Source organism: Symsagittifera roscoffensis, chromosome 7 (assembly GCF_963678635.1).
Source record: "Symsagittifera roscoffensis chromosome 7, txSymRosc1.1, whole genome shotgun sequence".
Lineage (NCBI taxonomy): Eukaryota > Metazoa > Xenacoelomorpha > Acoela > Convolutidae > Symsagittifera > Symsagittifera roscoffensis.
In genome coordinates this window covers 56776509-56790751 of record NC_087068.1, presented here as the reverse complement: position 1 = coordinate 56790751, position 14243 = coordinate 56776509, and the positions used below count along the sequence as shown (strand labels likewise).

Below are 14243 nucleotides of genomic sequence, written 5' to 3'. Positions count from 1 at the left end.
GACGAGCAGACGGTGTACCCTATCCGAAATTACTCTATGAGTTATACACCCCAGTCCTAACTCATCTGGTGCGACCATAAGTCTCGAACAAGACCTTACTAGATTAGAATTAACCAAAATTAGATTAGAAATTAGACAAAAACATTTACAAAATGTTATACGACAATAATTTAATTGAAATGTCTCTCCGACTCAATAGATCAGAGCCAATATTCCGAACCATAATAGAACTACCCGGAATTGGAAGAAGACATCGAACCAAAGACGACATACGACAAAGTAGAAACTTGCCGTATAGTTATATGATAGTTCGGCAAAAGCCAGAACAAACTTTTATATTTCGAATACTACTTGCAATGAATTTAGATTTCCATTTGCAAACATAAAACCTTGAAGTAAATCTTCAAAATCATTTCAGGCGCTAAACAAATTAATATTATACAATAACGATTGATAAAAAGATCTAAGATCGTTTTCCTAAAATTCTGCAGTATTATACAAAACATGTTTGAAGAATATTTATTGGAAAATAAAAATAAAAATTAGTAGCATGACAATAAATGGTTAGTAATCATAAATCATCCTGTTGTTCCAGCTTCATCACCTAAAACATAACAGCAATCATAAACCTACTAATATCATCAAAACACTAAATCTTTCCTTTACACAAATTTAAAACTTTATTAAAATTTAAAGTCACTTAATTTAAAATCAGATCATCAAGGCTTATCCTTGGATCTTAAATCATTTTCTACTTAATTAAATTTTAAATTTGATCATCAAGGCTTATCCTTGGATCAAACAGAACAACTTTGTTCTCCCCCACCCACTTAATTAGTGTCTAACGACCTCAAACGTCGATTCACTACCCAACCCTTTCTAAAAACCCAAGACTAATAGAAATTTTTAAACAAAACTAATCATTCAAATTAGGATAAACAGTGAAGAACTTCGGTTATTCATCCTTCACTTGACCCCTCCTCTTACCAGACCCAGGATAAATCTTAGACTTAGTAAGTTTAAAATAGTATCTAACGAACTACTCGCGTTCTAATTATACCTGAACCTTGTGGATCGATTTACTATTCTCCAACCCTTGAACACAATCACTACCCCTAAGTAAGATTAAGTAAGTTAACACCTTAGCTTATACTAGTCACGAGAAAGTAAAAATCATTCTTCGGAATCGATATACTTTTCTCTCCAACCCTGAACAACTAGACCCAGGTTAAGCTAACCAAAAAATCGTAAGAACTAACAGTTTAAGTCAATAGAAATCATTTAACAACCTTTTGCATCCGTCATTCTAAACCTTATGTCATTTAAAAACCTAGGAAATAAACAAACAATCATTTTACACAATTGTGAAATAGATAACAAAAAATACGACCTTGTAATCACACCTCATACACAAACAATTGGATACATTCGAACAAAACGACAAACACTAAAGAGAAAAATAATAACTAAACAAAGACAAATAACACGAAAAAGATTTTCAAAAAATCGAAACGCATTTTCAGAATCAGAAACCAACAGTTTAGACGAACTTTACAAACTAAAAGAATCAATAGATAAAAATTGCCCACAACACGATCAATTATATTTTTCTGACTCAGAAACAACTTCAAATTCATCACAAAGAGGAAAAAGAAGAATAAAAAAGCAGTATAAACACAAACCAGTACATCTATACAATTGGAATCAACCAATTCGACACATTAATAATTACATATTAACAGTCATCGAACGAAAAAATGAGTTCAACGCACACCCCAGGTGACGAAACTCCAGATGATGATGAAATCTTTCCTTTTATAGTAGATGCAGATACTGATAGAGGACAACACATATTTTGTCAAAATTTACTCGTAAATTTATTTGAACCCGGAATCAGTCCATGTAAAACAGAGTTCCCCGATGTAAAAATCAAAAGACAAATCATAGATCACTATCTAAAAGATATATGCAACATAACACAACAGTATGGAATCTACTCTATAGAATTCACTTCCCCAAACCATAATAATAGAACATATACTATTCAAACAGACGACCTTGATTTAGAATTTTCAAAAGTTTTTTCAGAATATATAAAAAGCATCCAATACCATAACTCACAAAGAGCAAACTCCATTTTCACCAATGAAGTTTTCGCACTAATATATAGTTATATTTCGATATTAGAAAATGAACTCCCATTAACAAATGTCTCACCGACAGAAACATCTAAACATTTAAGAGTACGACATGAAATCACACTACTCTCTAGTTATTTAAACATCATTAAAGAAAATTTCACGAAAGACGACGTTTCACAACATACCAAACACGATTTACAAAAAATTTTAGCATGGTTCATAATAGATTATTTTACACACAATATTGATTTAATTGCACAAGCAAGAAAAAATTTTAGACCCCAAAATTCGAACGATGATACCGCTATCACAGAACAATCAGATTATGTTTGGGACCCCGAATGGTCTCATCCCGCATTTATAAACTTTCCACAATCAATCTCAAGTCAAGCAATAGGTACAATATCTTACATAAGAGATTATGTAAGAGTAATACCATTAACAATTGATGCAACACCATTAAACTATAATACATTTTTACCCGATACACAAAATAATAGTTTAAACTCTACAGTCATACACAATGAAAACCTCAATGGAACTAGGAATCTTACTCAACAAGATATCCAGACACCATCACACTTCATAAATGAAGAAATTGTACACACAACAACTACACAACAAAGTATTTCACCAATACGCCCAAATTTAACAACACCAAGAAATACAAATCCTTCACAAACACAGGTAACCTTACAATCAACCGTTAAACCTTCGGTTGCCCCTAAATATTCACATATGGATTACCAAACATACAAACCCATGACAATACCATCAAAAACACGCAAAACATTCACTAGAAACAACTTTGCAGACCATAATTATAATTATACACATCCATCAAAAACAAATTATCAACCACAAAGAAATTTTAATCAATATACAAAACCTCGAAACTGGGATAACCCAACGGCCCAATATAATTCCACAAATTTTCAACCAAATCCTCCACAGGATCGCAGTGGAAATTACCCATTTTTTCAACAAAATAAAAATAAAAAACAAACATCTTATCAAATGGATTATTTATCCTCAGATGAAGATTTCTTACAACCAGATATATTTGCACCAAATACTCAAGAATATCGTAGACAAGGAATACAGAAAACACGTACAAATCATAGAAATTTTTCTCCACAATCAATAGATGCACAATATCAACAACCAATTCAACAACAAAATCCAATTAATACACAATCTTTTCAACCAATTCAACAACAAAATCCAATGACTACACACTCGTATCAACCATCACAAATGCAAAATGAAATACCACTCCCGTATTATCTTCAACAACATGAAATAACAAGAAACCAACTTTCAAATTTTTCTCAAATGCCAAATGCAGCTGAATCATTACAAATGACAATGAATCCATACCTTATGGGTGGATCATCAATAACATCAAATAAACCTTTAATGGTTTTCACAGGAACAGACCCTGAATACTCTGTAGAAGATTATTTAAACGCAGTAACAGCAAATTTAATTTTAAATATAGGACCTGAACCAATTAATACGCCACTACATCAAAACTGGATACATCGACGCACAGCGTTGATACAAACAACCTTAGATGGCGCAGCCCAAAAATGGTTTTCAGTACTACCTCAAGAAATAAAATCAAACTGGAAAAGATTTACACAAGAATTTTCAAAAATGTTTGACTCCGAAAGAAACAAACAACAACAAAGAGTTTTATGTAATGAAATTCGCAGATTACCAAACGAAACCATCAAGCAAATAGCAGTAAGAATCGAAACACTAGTTCGAAAAGCATATTCACTAAATACACACGACTATAAAAACACTAAGATGACAGAAATCTTAATGATGACCTTAACACCACAATTAAGGAAAATAGCAATAAAAAAGAGAGCATCCCATCCTTCTTCAATTCGAGAACCCGATTTAGATTTTAGAAAACTAGTAGACAAACTAGAACAAGCAGAAATCACGATGAAACTAGAAGAAACGGAGAATTTGAAATTACAATACGTTAACAAAATTGAAACGACTCCCACTAATATTAATAATATACAAGAATCAGAAACAGATCTCGTTGAAAAAATCACTGAAATACTCAATATTTACGAAAAGAACCCGAACTTTAAAGGCAAACCATCTTTCAAGAAATGGTGTAATTATTGCCGACGATACGGACATAGTATTTCCGAATGTAGACAAAAACAGCAAGATAGTCAAAATAAACCTCAAAAATACAAAGAACCAAATAAATCATTTTATCAATACATGAAAAAAGATCAAAATCTACCAAACAAAAATGTATACAGCAACAACAGTTCAGGAAAACCACTCCCGAACAATACAAGCTATACAAGAAATCAATCTCCATATAACTCAAGTTATAGAGGAAGATCACCAGAACGAAGAAACACGTATAATTCATCACAAAATCACTACAATAGACCGAATAGTCGAAATAACTACTCCAGATCAAATTCAAATACACAACGATTTGTTTCTAGATCTAATTCCCAATCAAGAAATAACTACTATCCAAACAACCAATCACGAAATTCATCATACAATAGGAATAGAAACTACTCCTATAATCGAAATAGAAGTTATTCAAACAACCGAAACCAGAATTACCCGAACAATCGATCAAGGAATAACTCATATAATAGATCGAACTATAACAGACAAAACAATAATTACCAAAACAGATCGCGAAATAATTCACAAAATCGACACCCAAGTTATAATAATCGTTATAGAAATTATTCCCAATCACCACACCGGAATAATAATCACTACAATAACTCTAATAATCGTCATAGAAGTAGTACACCTAAACATCAAAGACAAATCAATCAAGTACAAGCTAACCCAGAAACAACATCAGACCCCCCAGGTATTGATGACACAGTAACTGATACGTTACAACTTAATCAAATAAACTGTACATCATCAGATTCAGAAAGTGATACTGAAAACACTCTTGCTATCAATATGATAAAAGTCGAAAATGACTATGAATCTGTCATATATGAACAACCCTTTCCATCACACATATATGAAAATCAATCAGAATTTCTTCAAAATCATTACACTACACCCATAAATTCCACACCAACGACGCAAGAAACAAACGAGATTAACACTACAGATCAAACCAATAAAAATACCAAAACAAAATGCTTGAATACAAACCACATTTATCATACAATACAAAAAGAACAACCCAAAGAAAAAATTTGGACAATACCATTTCTCTTAGAAAGCCCAAGAAATAAAGAATTTCAACCACCAGACCTTGAAATAGATTTTTTAATTGATTCAGGAGCAGAATCAAACATACTAAACATTCCCACATGGAATGAAATAAAAACTTTACACCCAAAGCTAACACCTCTTGAAACCTCCAGTAAGTTAGCGACAGCACAAGGATCAACATTGATAAACTACGGAAAAATCCAATTATTTCTCCTCCCTACCAGAACAATGGAGCAAAGCAAACTTCTAAACAAGCCATTTAAACAAATATTCCATATTACTGATATTAAATATAACATCATTGGTATACCATTTATTTCAAAGTATATACCAACAATTAACATACTAAATAGTAAAATATTAATCAAAGATAAATATACAAAAACAAAAGAAACATCATTAACATTTTTTCAAAGATTAAATAAACAACCACCATTCTTTTCAAAATTTTATCCGATATTTAACCAACAAAACACCTGAAACCACTATCAGGAAACATCTATAATTTTTCAATAAAACAAGTTCATCAATATGATAAAGAACAAAACAAACAAAAATTTTATATGTCAGATTTTGAATTCAAACCTATTCATAAATTTTTCAAAATTACAATCTCTTCAATAAAATATTTGAAAAATTCGAATTCAGATATTATTTCCTTACATGTTTATAACAACACACCTTACCAAGTAACATTACCTTTAGGACTTTTAGGATATTGTGAAACTAACGCTACAATATCACCAATACACGAAAAAGCCTATCGCGTAAATAATATACTCCAATTACTAGATATTTGCCAATCTACAATTCTTAATGAAGAATTATCTATAAATAATATAATAAGTAACGAAAACAGAAATACGGATTATTTCACAAAAACTCCATATTTCAAACCTACATTCAACATCAGTAACTACACAGAGGACCAACAGAAATTTTTAACAATGTTTAATTTCCAACATTCACAAATAACACAAGACGAATTCGAAAAGTTAGCCAAACAGCTAATTCAATATTCATCAGTCTATGCAACATCAAAATTCGATGTTGGCAAAATCAGTTCATCACTACATCTCCCATTAAAACCAGACGCAGTTTTCAAAAAACAAAGAGCAAGTAAAGTACCAATTCACTTACATGATAAAGTAAACAGATTACTCGATATTTTAGAACAGTACAATATTATATCACCAGTTAATAAAGAAGAACAACCAAAAGGCAACACATTCATCAACCCCGTTATCATTCTAGCTAAAGGAGAATCATTAAAAATCGTTCTCGATGCTAGATACCTCAATTCACTCATAGATGAATCAAAATGTAATTGGCCCATTGAACCAATACAAGTTATTTTAACAAAAATAAACGGCAAATACTTCACAACCGCCGACATGAATAGTGCATACAATCAAATGCCACTAGATGAACAATCACGACGTTTAACACAATTTGTTATCGGAAACCAACAATATGAATTCAACCGCTTATTCTATGGAATATCCATAGGACCAGCAGCATTTTCAGCCTTTATGAGCAAAATTTTTAGACCACTAATACTCAAGAAAAACGCAATCACCTATTTAGACGATGTTTTTATGCAATCACAATCAAAAGACGAAATGTTCAAAGTTTTAGAAACATCACCAAATACTTCAGAATGAAAATCTGAAGGCCGCCCCCGATAAATCACATTTCTTTTTGACAAGAGTTAAATTCTTAGGACATAACATAGAAAGAAAAACAATCACTCCACTGAAATCACGCATTGACGCTATTCAAAAACTTCAACCACCAACAAATAAAAAGAAAATCCAAGAGTTCCTTGGAATGTTAAACTTTTTAAGTAAATATGTTTATAAAATGCAATTATATCTACGACCATTTTACAACATCCTTAGACAACAAAATAATTTTGAATGGAATACAGAACATCAAACACGATTCGAAGAAATAAAGAAACTTTTAACTGAACAAATTTCAAACACAATTCCAGACCCTGATCAACCATTTTATGCAATGTGCGATGCTTCGAACTTTGGCATCGGCGCAGCATTATTACAATCACATAATAGTACAAATAAAATGAACCTAATATCAGCAAATTCTCGATTATTCACTCAAGCAGAGCTACGACTCTCAACTCTAATGAGAGAATGTACAGCCATAATATATACACTTACAGAATATGAATTTCTGATACTTGGATCAAAACATCCCACAGTTTTATTCACAGACCACAAACCAATCATCTTTCTTTTTACACAGAAATCTAACCCAAACCACCGAGTTTACAGATTTCAACTAATTCTAATGAAGTTTCCAAACTTACATATAGTTTGGACTGCAGGAAAAAATCTTGCATTACCAGACACCTTAAGTCGAAATACACCACCTGAATTACTTACACGAAAAACAACAGTTGAAATACCCAAAAACATAAAATTCTACCTTGCAGAAAACGAAACATCACCTCGATTAGAATGCAAATATGCAGTTAAAACTGATATTGAACAATCACAAATAAATAATTTACAACATTTTCCACTTTATTTAGATTGTCAAAATAATCATTATGAAGTTGACCTACTTGGAACATCAACTTTTAAACCAATTCCATATTCTCAATGGATAAAAAATAACACCCAACAAAAACGAACAAAACAACACCTACCTAAAAAAGACCATTTTCCACTAATTGAAAAAGAAGATTTAACTGATAAAATAAATTTATCAGGACCACAAACAAATGATTCAAAATACACAATAAATCAAGTTTTTGACCTTCACGACCCACTTGATACAATACCCTTATCTAAATTCGAAGTTGAAAACATTTTTCTCCCCCCAACAGATACGATTACAATTTCAACACTGAAACAATATCAAAACCTTGACCCGATAATTCGACAACTAAAATCATGGCACAAATATAAAACTAAACCTATCAAAGCAGATTCAACCATTCTAGGAAACAAAACACTCCTCCGATACTTTCGCAAATTTAACAACACAACAATCAATGAAACTACAGACCTTTTAGAATACAATTTAAACGAATCCACAGTTCCCTGTCTCCCTATAAGTATGATTCTTATAGCTTTTAATATTTCACATACACAAAATATTAAAGGACACTCTGGATCAGAAAAAACATATTCAAATTTTATACAAAATTTTTACTTCCCAAATGCACCAATTTGGATAAAAGTACTATGCAATGATTGTATAGTATGTCAGCTAAATAAACCTTACCCAAATCAAAAACAAGTAGCACAAAAACAAGATTTTAAAGGACAAAGTTTATACTTTAATCACCGTATCTCATTTGATACTAAAGGACCAATTTCACCCTCATCAGAAGGAAACTCCTACATTATGGTAATTGTTGACGCATTTACACATTATGTAGCACTTAATCCAGTACCACATTGTAACGCTTATTACGCATACACAACACTCTATGAACACTGGATAGCAAAATTTGGACTACCAGAAATTTTAGTTACAGACAATGGTACAGAATTCATAAATAATGAAATAATAACACTATGTCATTTATACAACATTAAACACAAACCACGTACATCTCATGCACCTTGGACAAACGGCTTAGTCGAAGGTATGAACCGTTCATTACAAGAATATCTTAGATGTATCATCAACGGAAATGATACAAAATATACCGAATGGTCAGCAGATGTAAAATTATTTCCCTTAGCATATAATTCACAAATTACGACAACTTTAGGAATGTCACCATACGAAATGGTTTTTAACCAAAAGCCACGCAAACCAATAATGTTTACAGCAAATTCACATAAAAACGCACAAGGTTATTGTCAACCAAATAAAGACTCAATTTGTTATAACCTACCTTTACATACACACGATGAAGATCATTTTCATCACCCACAAATTCTTAAATTAGCCTCCGGTACACACACCGAATGGATTTTAAATAGAGATAAAAAACACAATGAAATTTATCAAAAAATAACAAAAAAGTTATTACAAAGACAAAATATTAATGAACAAATCAATTCACGTTTTACACCAGCTTCCGATTTAAAAATTGGAACATTTGTTTTAATACCTAATTTTAATACTCACAAAGGAATTTCTAAAAAATTACAACCCCTCCGAAAAGGACCCTATCAAATAATTGCAAAACCCACAGATGTCACATATAAAATTATCGACTCAAACAAAAAAGAAATCGTTCAACATCGAAACAACCTATTACCTTATTACCCAAAAGAATACGCACTCCGCGAATTAACTCAATTATATTCTTTCACAGGATTAAAAATCATTCAAAATGAACCACATCTAAAAAACACAGAACAAAATGATAACCCCACCGAAAATCAAAACACAAAACCAACCGCCACCAAAAACAATACACAAAATCATAAAGAATCTCCAAAACAAAGAAAAAATAGAAAAATGACAGAACAAATAATACCCCAAGAAGAAATAGACAAATCAGAACATAGAAAGACAACAAGACTCCGAAATCAACCACGTAAAAACTACAAAATGTTCATCCCCCAATCTAAAATATTAAAGAAAGTAGAATTTAAAAAGTAATTTTAACATTTTATACTTCACAATCTTGAAACCTCCGTAACATTTTTCATTTCCATTTTTCAAAATAACATGCTCACAAAGTACGCAATAATTCTAGTTCAAAATAGACCAATAGGATTCATCCAATCCGCCACTTTCTCTAACTCAAACTAAGATCAATTAGACAAATAATCTAGAACTCCAGGCACATCTCTAACTATAACTTTACAACCTCCAGGTCAAAAATAAGCAAACCACTCCAACTTGACAGCTAAAATAAATATCACCATAATACCATACCCCTCCCTTATCTAATAACCCAAAGATCAACAATATTTCCCCAACTCAGACCACGAATACCCCCAAAACAAATTTGATAACTTAGCCTAAAGTCACAAAATGAAGATTTTAATTAGCCTAAAGTATAAAAATCTCACCATACCCCGGATCATTTGACAAACAAAAATAAAGAAAAAGACGACCTCCCAGTCACCATGAAAATTGCCCCCAACAATTTTTTACGAAACTCAACCCACTTGTCAAAAAACTAATAAATAATTCGACCACACTAGAAAATCGCCTCAAACAGCAAAAAAACATTCGACCAAGAGATCATTTCTTAAATGCTTTTCTCTCAAACAGTCGCTCAAATATTTATCAATTTTAAACATTTTTTTTCAATACTTCAAGCCTTTATAATATTTCTTTTTGATATCATTGAATCTTTTCTAATAATCATAATAATTTTTTGTAACATTTTTTTAATTTTCTACACAATAATTGAACTATTCCTCCAACTTTCCAAAACCCTTGAATATATCCACAGGTACGATTTTAACAACTTGTCTAAATGATACGAACAATTTTCAGTAGAACTGATATTTTTTTATTGTTTGTAATTTTCATAACATTTCTATTATCCCTCATTTTGACAATATGTAAATGTATAAAGAAAGCAATCATCACATTTGCCCTAGCAACAATTTTTCTAATTCTTTTTTTAGAAGAATATTATAATAAACATAAACCTTCCCACTAAAGTAACAATTTAAAAATCCATCAAAAATTGCTACCCAACAGTCACAGAATCAGTCTTCACCGACATCATCCCAAGATAATCCAACACCACCTTCAACTACTCAAAACCCTCAAACATCTACACGAATTTCTTTTCAAGACAATCCATACACTTTTGAAGAACGGCACGTTCGTTTATCTGAACCACTAGAACCAGTTCAACGACAAGCATCCCTAAGTGAACCAACATATAATCTTTACCCAACACTACCACAAGAACTAAGTAGAATACGAAACCTTAGTCAAAACCAAAACACAGCAGAAATAAATAGACAAATTATACATCCTCGACGAAATAGAAATTTTCAAACTCCCCGAGTTCATTTTGATATACCTCAATCCCCAACACAAACCACTCCAGAAAACACCACTGGTATCACACCAGAAACTCCTACACTTTTTTCACAACGAAGCACTTCCAGTCTACCTTCAGACTACTTAGGTTCAACACCAACATCTGAACAGATACGTGAAAATCCCTTTAACCCCCCAAACCTAACATCACGACTACCATATTGGACTACAAATTCATTCACACAAGGTGAACCAAATTTAGTCAATGACCCCATAGATATTTCTACGGATACAACAACATCCTCATCACTACCAGAAACATTATCACTACCATCAACACCATCAATAAGTCAATTTTCACCACTACCCTTTAACTTAAATTTTCCAAATAATCTCGACGCCAGATATCGAGAACAATCATCTATAAATATTCCTTTAAGATTAGATTGGAATACATTCACAGCACCTCCACCATTATTTGGACAACATCAAGAAAGTAACCGCCTTCATAACTGGGCACTTAATAGATTACAATATCGTCAAGATATTCACAACGATATCCGTGATCACAATATTCAAATACTCCAACAAAACAGTTTACAATTAAAGTTTGAAATCACAGTTAAGTTAAATAATATTACCCAACATCCCTACCCATTAAATCCACCTAACATAACAGCTCAATCACTACCACCACCGTTTATAACTACTGAAGTAATATACAAATACGACAGATACACCAAAAACACAATTGGTTACATTACATTTTATAATCCATACTCAGGATTATCATACACATGTATATTCTAAAATTATTAATTTTTCTCCAAACCCTTTTTCTAATAACCTCAAATCAAAACATAAACCCTTCCCCTCGTACAGGACCACAAGATTTATTAGTAACACATTACGATTGCGAAGAAAATGAACAAAAAACACTACATAAATATGCAATCAATCAGGTATCACAATGTGAAACAGAACCACAAGCTATAGAAACCACAGATATAATAGCAACACTCTATTCAAAAGCCCGAGCTACAACAGTTACAGGTTATAAATTCACAGCAACATTTTCCGAAAAGAAAGTACATTGTTCACAAGTCTCGAACGGAAACAAAAACCGACTTGACCATGAATCATTCTACCAAAGTAATATAGAACGTCTTTTACATCTCAATCCCGACGATTGTAAAAATGAATTACTTAGACTAAACATCACACAAAATAAAAACTCCCAAAGAAAATTAGTTAATTTTCAAGTTTTTTCAGACTCTGTACATCAATCACAACTTGAAAGACACCAAGGACATATAAAACTAGACGAAAAATACCCGTATAACGGCGCACACGGACGATTAACCTATGACCTACACGATAAACATTGGATACCACACATTGGTATAAATAACCCATCAAACTGCAAAGCAGACACGAAAAATAAAGGATACCAAGAAATAATGTTTTTCGATTGGAAAATACAACTCGAAAAAATACAACTCACACGAGATTTATCTGATAATACAATGATCTATCAAGGAATCCGACTACCTTGTCAAAACGATCAAGGATATTGCGACCCTACAACAAGAACACAAGCAACAATTGTTTGGTTCCCCGAAGACACATGTACAACATTTCAAGTAGCAAAAATACACGCTCGTATGATAAAATTTCACGAAAAATATTTCATACAATCAATTCCATATGAACAAGTCCATCCATCACGCAAACTAAGTTCCGATTTTAGAAACATAGACAATATAGAAAATAAATTGACACGTTTTCAAATATATCAAGAAACAGAACTTGCATGTAAATACAGGAATCCACTTCACAGAACACAATACTCTGAAATATTAGTTGAATATGAAAAAGGATTCGACATGACCACTGGTAAAGTAAAAATCGACCCATACGCCACAGGTCATCCTCTAAACGAAGGAACATCCTATATACCAGTTAATTTTCAAAAAAGCAACGGACAACCTGGTGGACATCTAAAACCTTCTGACACCAGAAGCACACGCTTACAAGAATTATCACTAATGAATACTACATATTTTGGTAATATCCACTATGATATTCATTTGGATATGAAACTAGACTATACAATTAGCCGCATTTTTCAAGAAATGTCACTCTCCGAATTAGAAACACTACATCAACTATGCGAATTAGAACGAACACAAATACTACAATCACTTGCACTAGCAGTATTAAAAATACCCTACGCAGGATACTTATTATCAGGAAATAGATCAAATTTTTTAGACTACGAAGGAAACATTTTATGGTTTTATACTTGTACTAAAAAAGTATCACCACTATACGTTTTTGAAGATAAACGATGTTATAAAAGAATCCCTATCTTTTATAAGAATAAAGTACATTTCGTGGATACACTTTCACGAAGAACCTATTTCTGGGATACCGCAGTCCCATGTGGATCAGAAAATAGCCACAATGTAGTACAACTAAACCCTGATGAAAACAAATATTATCTTCTCACTCCATATCCCACATTAATGCAATCACTCAAAAAATTTTCACCAGAAAGCATTCGCGCTATTGCTCGAAACCCAAATATAGACTTACAATCAATAGGAATCTATTCAAAATCAGATATTCAACATCACATTAGAACACAACAATTCCAAGAATTATTAACACAAATGGACACTATACAAAGACAATCAATAGACCAAAATTTACGCAAACTTGCAGAAACTGCAGGATTTGCCGATATCTACACGCAAGACTATAGCGGATATTTTAAAGACATTAAAGATTATATATATCTAAACGGCGAAAAATACCGTCCCCAAGATATATCACCAATTAACATTTTTAGCTTTGTTACACTCAAAAATGAGATCCTAGATTTTCTAGGATGGCCCTACTACATCTTAGAAAAAT

At 32.0% G+C, this 14243-nt stretch overlaps 2 protein-coding genes across 2 annotated transcripts in view; one reads left to right on the top strand and one right to left on the bottom strand.

Annotated features, from left to right (window-relative positions):
* The window catches only part of LOC134852197 (uncharacterized), a 353512-nt gene that overhangs the window by 89451 nt on the left and 249818 nt on the right, over nucleotides 1-14243 (top strand). The window lies entirely within an intron of this gene.
* The window catches only part of LOC134852089 (ankyrin repeat and MYND domain-containing protein 1-like), an 83178-nt gene that overhangs the window by 15713 nt on the left and 53222 nt on the right, over nucleotides 1-14243 (bottom strand). The gene's annotated exons all lie outside the window — the stretch shown is intronic.